The following is a 5,544-nucleotide window of genomic DNA, read 5'->3' as shown; positions in this document are numbered from 1 at the left end:
GGGGGAGAAAAACCGTTCGGGGGGGGGGGGGGGGGGGGGGGACGACAGGGTGCAGGAAGCAGGAATGAAGGAGTGGCAGGAGGGACAGACATAGAGCTAAGGATAAACCTGGACGGGGAGTGGTATAATCAATGGAAAAGAAAAAAACATCCAGAAAGGGAGGAATACAGGAGGCAGGGTGGTGAGGAATCTCCAATAACCCTTATAGGACAGAAGCTGGACAGAAAACACCACCTCCCTGCCCTGCCTAGGCACTCTTCCCTCTTTGTGAAAGGTTAATCGTTCAAAAACTGGGCATTTATTCCTTAATCTACTATAGAAATGTTCGGTTTTCAAAATGCCTATTGATTAGTTCCATAGAGTAGACAAGACGGGTGTAATTATCCCCATTTTACAGGTATGAAAGCTGAGGCTCAAAGAAGCAAAGATACTATGCACGTGGTGGCTGCTGCTCCTTCCGGTAGGGTGTGGGATGAGTGACCCCTTTAGCTGTGCAGAGGTCCATGGGTGTCTGGGGAGGGGTAACAAGCTGCGTCCAGGTCTATGCCAGGAATACCAGGGCCTCGATGGGCCCCTTCCCCTCCCCCCACTTCTAGCTTGTTCTCTGTTGGACAGGGCTCTCCACTCCTGTCCTGTAGACCTGCTGGCCCGGTTTCTCCTGGCTTGAGTATTTTTTTCAGTCCCCCAGTCGGGTGGCCCACGGGCAGCAGCCACCTGGCCGGCCCGTGCCTCTAAGAGTCAGCTTTGGTGGCCAAGTGGCTTGCATTGTCGTTTCCCCTCAAAGGGGCTGCGAAGGGCCGGGCAGGTCGCAAGGACCTCTTGTGAGGGGAAGCCGGGTTAAAGGGGGAGGGGCCGCGGAAGATAAAGGCCCAGCACGTGCGCCGGCCTGCACAGGACCAACAGACCGAGCGGGCGGGGCCGCCGGGAGTCAGGCCCCCGGGGCTTCGCGCAGGAGTCCAAATATTGGGAACAAAAGCGGGAAAAGAAGAGTGAGAGCAGGAGGGAGGGAGGGAGCAAGGGAGGGAGCGAGGAAGCAGAAATTAGGGGGTCTTGGATGAAAAAAAAAGAAAGTAGCTTTAGGGGGAATGTGCTGTGGAGTGTGAAATTGCAGCCCATGGTGCTCCATATTGTACCAGAAGCTCTTCCAAAAAAAAAAAAAAAACCCATCCTCCAACGTGACCAGAGGGCTAGGCAGGAGGGGCGGGGAGAGAATGGGGAGGAGGAGGGGAAAGGGCCAGGCGGGAGCCGGCCGAGCTGGAGAGGGCCCGGGGTGCGTGCGCCCGCGGCCTGGGATCTGACCGCCGAGGGGACGCCCGCGTGCGCCGGGACCGGAAGGCGAGTGGGCCGCCCCGGAGTTTGATCGTCAGAACTTTTTTTTTCTTTTTTCTTTTTGGTGGTAATGGTGCTGATGGTGGTGACTTCCCAAACTGGGAATAATCCAGAAAAGGAGCTCGGCTGCGGAGCTGCTGCTCTGCTCTCTCTTCCCTCCTCCGTTTCTGCTTCTCTTCCCTTCGGACTAGTTTCCCGGCTTCGTTCTAAGCAGCTTTTACCCCCCTGAACTTCAGTGCGTTTCATTTGGTCCGCGCTGTAGGGAGCATTTCCTGGGGAGATATATTTAATTTCGGAATATCTAATCCCCTCCCTCGTAGCCCCAGCCCTAGCTCCCCTTGCCGCTCCCCGGGAGATGGAAGGAGGAAGGCAGGCCCAGGCCACGGGGGAGGGGCTCGGCTGGGCGCCCCGGAGGCAGCCCGCGCCCCGCCAGGCCCCCGCCGCCTGGGCCTCGCCGCCCTTCCAAACCGCTCTCGGCCTGGGTGCCTGGGCCGCGGGCCAGGGCCTGCGGGCGGAGGGGAGGCAGCCGCGCCTCCACCTATTCTCGCCTGGGCAGAAAGCTCTGGGCCAGAGAACGGGAAACCGGAAAACGAGCAGAAAGGTCGCCAAGGGAGCGGATGCAAGCGGGGGCAGCGGACAGGGTCTGCACGGGCACTGGACTTCTACACAGATCTGCCCAGAAACGCATTTGGGAGCTTGGGGCTGCGAGTCACGCTTGGCCTGACTTGGGGCGCCTGTGCACAGGCACATTAGAGGGGGGACTGCTTCACGCGGACCTCCGCCTCCCGGGCACCTACACCCAGGCAGAGCAGGCGCGGCTCAGCCGGGGAGCCTGGCAGGGAAGGCAGCGAAGGCGAAGGAGCCGAGATCCACAAGGAAGATTTATTGGGCAGATCAGATGCACAGAGGCGGCTAATGAAGCAAATCCCGAGATGGGTATCAGAGCAACTCCCCAAAAGTTTATTTGCCTTTAAATTTCCGCAGGGAGGCGGGCGCCTTGTTTGAAGTGTAAATGCCCCTAGGTTGGGGGGTGGAAGGGCCGCTTTGAAAACACCAGAGAGAAAAGGTTCATTTAGAGGCAGACGGGAAAAGCAACCAACCCTGACAGGTCGGAGCCCGGGTCGTGTTTGGGGTTGGGTTGTTTTCTTTCTTTCTTTTCCCCTTTCCTCTTCTTTCTTTCTTTCTTTCTTTCTTTCTTTCTTTCTTTCTTTCTTTCTTTCTTTCTTTCTTTCTTTCTTTCTTTCTTTCTTTCTTTCTTTCTTTCTTTCTTTCTTTCTTTCTTTCTTTCTTTCTTTCTTTCTTTCTTTCTTTCTTTCTTTCTTTCTTTCTTTCTTTCTTTCTTTCTTTCTTTCTTTCTTTTCTTTCTTTTCTTTCTTCTTTTTTCCCCCTTTCTTGCCTTTTTCCCCCTCTACTAGACTCTAGAAGAAAGAGAAGAACAGAAAAGGGGGAGTCAGAGGGAAAGGCCAGTGACTGGAGAGAAATCTGAAGGCCAGCCCTTCATCCTGGAGTCCTGAACCTTGGGTAAAAGGGGTTCCTAGTCATCAGGGAGCACTGCTCTTTGACTTTCTAGACTCAGGAATAGGATGGAGCTAAGCAGGAAGCTGCCAGGGACTGGCCTGGCAGGAGGGTGAGTGTCCAGCTACTGCAGTGCTAGGGAGAGCATCCCAAGAATGTGTGTGTGTGTGTGTGTGTGTGTGTGTGTGTGTGTGTGTGTGTGTGTGTGTGTGTGTGGTGTCTGGGATCATAGGGCTACCTGGGAATTGGACTATCATGGAAAGGTCTTTACTCCTCCAGAGGGTGCATGTGCAGGATAGGTGTGTAAGTTCAACTTCCAGCACATATTGTGCATTAAGATCCCTTCACAAAATGTAAAAATCTCTCTTACCCAATATGTGAAAATGCCTGTTGTCCATGCCCACACTTTATAGTATGTGTAACGCAGGCATATATCTAGCTGGTTCTAGAAAAATGTCTATGTGGAGAGGGGCAGTGGGGGTCTACCCACAGGTTTGTTCCTGCAATAGTTTAGACTTCCCAAGATCTGACTTCCTGGATGAGCAACATAAGGAGATCTGAAGCAAATGATCCTTTAGTTTTAAGCACCTCTCAAAAAGGACCCTTCCTCAAGGTTCCTGTCCCCACCCCCTCCTACTTCTGGGTAATTGCCTCCCCAACGAAGCCCAAGGCTGTACAGCTAATACCACTTGAGATCCCTTGCTCCCAGGCCTGGGAGCTGTTCCTTTTAGGCTACGCGAACTCTGTTTTCCATTTCGTTCCCCACAACTAAGTTAGTGCGTGTTCGTGGGGTTGGTGAGGCCAAAGCAAACCCAGGAGCGCCATCTGCAGGCCTCAAGAGGAAAAGATTGACCTTCGGGCCGGACCCTGCGCTTTCAACCTCCTGCTTCAAGGAAACCTGCTTGGCCACCCAAGAAAAGTGAGGCTGGGGTCTGGGAGGGGGTTAGGAGGGGAGGGCTTATTCCTTCCCAGAATTACCCTGCAGATGGATTAAGCGGATCGGGCTCAGGAGGATTTAAGAGGAGGGCAAATACCAAAATCCCGGCGGACCCAGCTCCCTAAGGAGTAGAAGGCTCAGAACCCTGCCGGGCTGAGCCTGGCCCGAGTCCCGCCCGAGGAGTAAGGGCCTCCCCAAAACCCGCGTAGGAGATGCCCAGTAGGAGTCAGGCTGAGTCGGACTAAGTCGGATGGCTGCGGCCCCTGATACTATCTGCCCCCTAGGCTCTGGCCATAAGGACAGGAGCGCAAGTCCGTGGCCCTTCCCCGTGGCGCCCCGGGCTGCAGACAGGAGCCGGAGGAACCTTGGGTCCGGGCGGCAAGAGCGCAGCGCAGCGCGGGCTGCGCCGAGCCGCCCTCTCGCAGACCTAGGGATGCGGGGGTAGGGGGGGGAGCAAAAGGAGGGAGAGAGTGAGTTAAAACATCAGCTGAAGTGCCAAGATGATTTATGAGACGAGGGAAAATATTTCATAAAGATCTCCCGGATATTCTGTACTTAACCAGTTAGGAGACAAAGGGTTTCTTCTGCCTGGTGCGTGCGAGCGGACCCAAGCGAACAAGGCAGTGAGTGCCGGCGAGGGCTGCGGAGGCCGGCCGGGCGTGCTGCATCTCCTGCGCTCGCTCCGGATCCGCCGAGCTAGCCGCGGGCGGCGCTGAGCTGCGTTCGCAGCCTCTTCTCGCCGTCCGAGGAGAGCCGGCCTTGGTCTCCCGCATCCTTTGCCGCCAGCGACCAGCCGCTCCGCACGGTCTCCCTCCTCAATCCCTCTTCCCCCGGCCGCTCCAGGGTCCAGGAGCTAAGTCCCAGGGCTCTTCCGAGGCCCGTGAGTGCCACCGAGACAGGTGGGTCCTCGCCAGAGGTCTCCGCTCAGTTATGAACCCAGCATTGTGGACTGCCTAAACCCATGTGGGCAAAGGGATGAGGGAGGCCCTGCGCCGCCGCGCTTGGGACGGAGAGGACGAACTGCCGGGCACTTTGCCCCGGAATGAGAATTGGGAGTGCGCGGGCAGGGAGGTATCTCAGGACCAGAGAGAGGAAGGAAGAGCCAGGAAGAAGCGGAAGGGAACTTAGAGCTGAGGGTGCTGAGTGGTTTTAGGGCTGGGGATGTAGAGTGGGTCCGGGACCGCGCGGCCCACGCGGGCACTGGCCAGTGGATGGCAGGGCTGGGCGAGGTGGCACTGAGAGCCCGGCTCCCGAGGACGGCGCGCTCCGCGGCGCTCGGTTGTTGCCTGAATATTCATCAGACTGGCCGCTCTTTATCCTTATCTGACGTTTATCTCCTCGGCGAGTTTCGTTTCTCAGTGTAGTTTTAATCCCGGGCTCCCACTCCCCTCCCCCGGCCCGTTCTCCTGCCTCGCTCTCTCTTCCTTTGCCCGCTGCTCTATCCCTCCCTCTCTCGCCTTTCCCCCTCCTCTGCCCTCCCCTCGCCGGCACCGGAGTGACAGGCGCGGGGCCCTCCTCGCCGAAGCTCGGGGCTCCGGCGCTGGCGAATCACAGAGTGGTGGAATCTATTGCCTTTGTCTGACAAGTCATCCATCTCCCGGCGCGGGGAGGGGGAGGGGGTCTGGAGGGGGCTTTGCAGCTTTTAGAGAGACACACACGGGGAGCCGAGGCTCCAGTCTCCGGCCGAGTCTTCTCGCAGCCGCAACCCACCTGGGGCCAGCCCAGCGCTGCCCGCGCCGCTCGGCTCCCTCCCTTCCTCCCGG

The sequence above is a fragment of the Galeopterus variegatus genome, unplaced genomic scaffold (genome assembly GCF_000696425.1).
Source record: "Galeopterus variegatus unplaced genomic scaffold, G_variegatus-3.0.2 Scaffold1817, whole genome shotgun sequence".
NCBI classification, from domain to species: domain Eukaryota; kingdom Metazoa; phylum Chordata; class Mammalia; order Dermoptera; family Cynocephalidae; genus Galeopterus; species Galeopterus variegatus.
Note: the sequence above shows the minus strand (reverse complement) of the source record.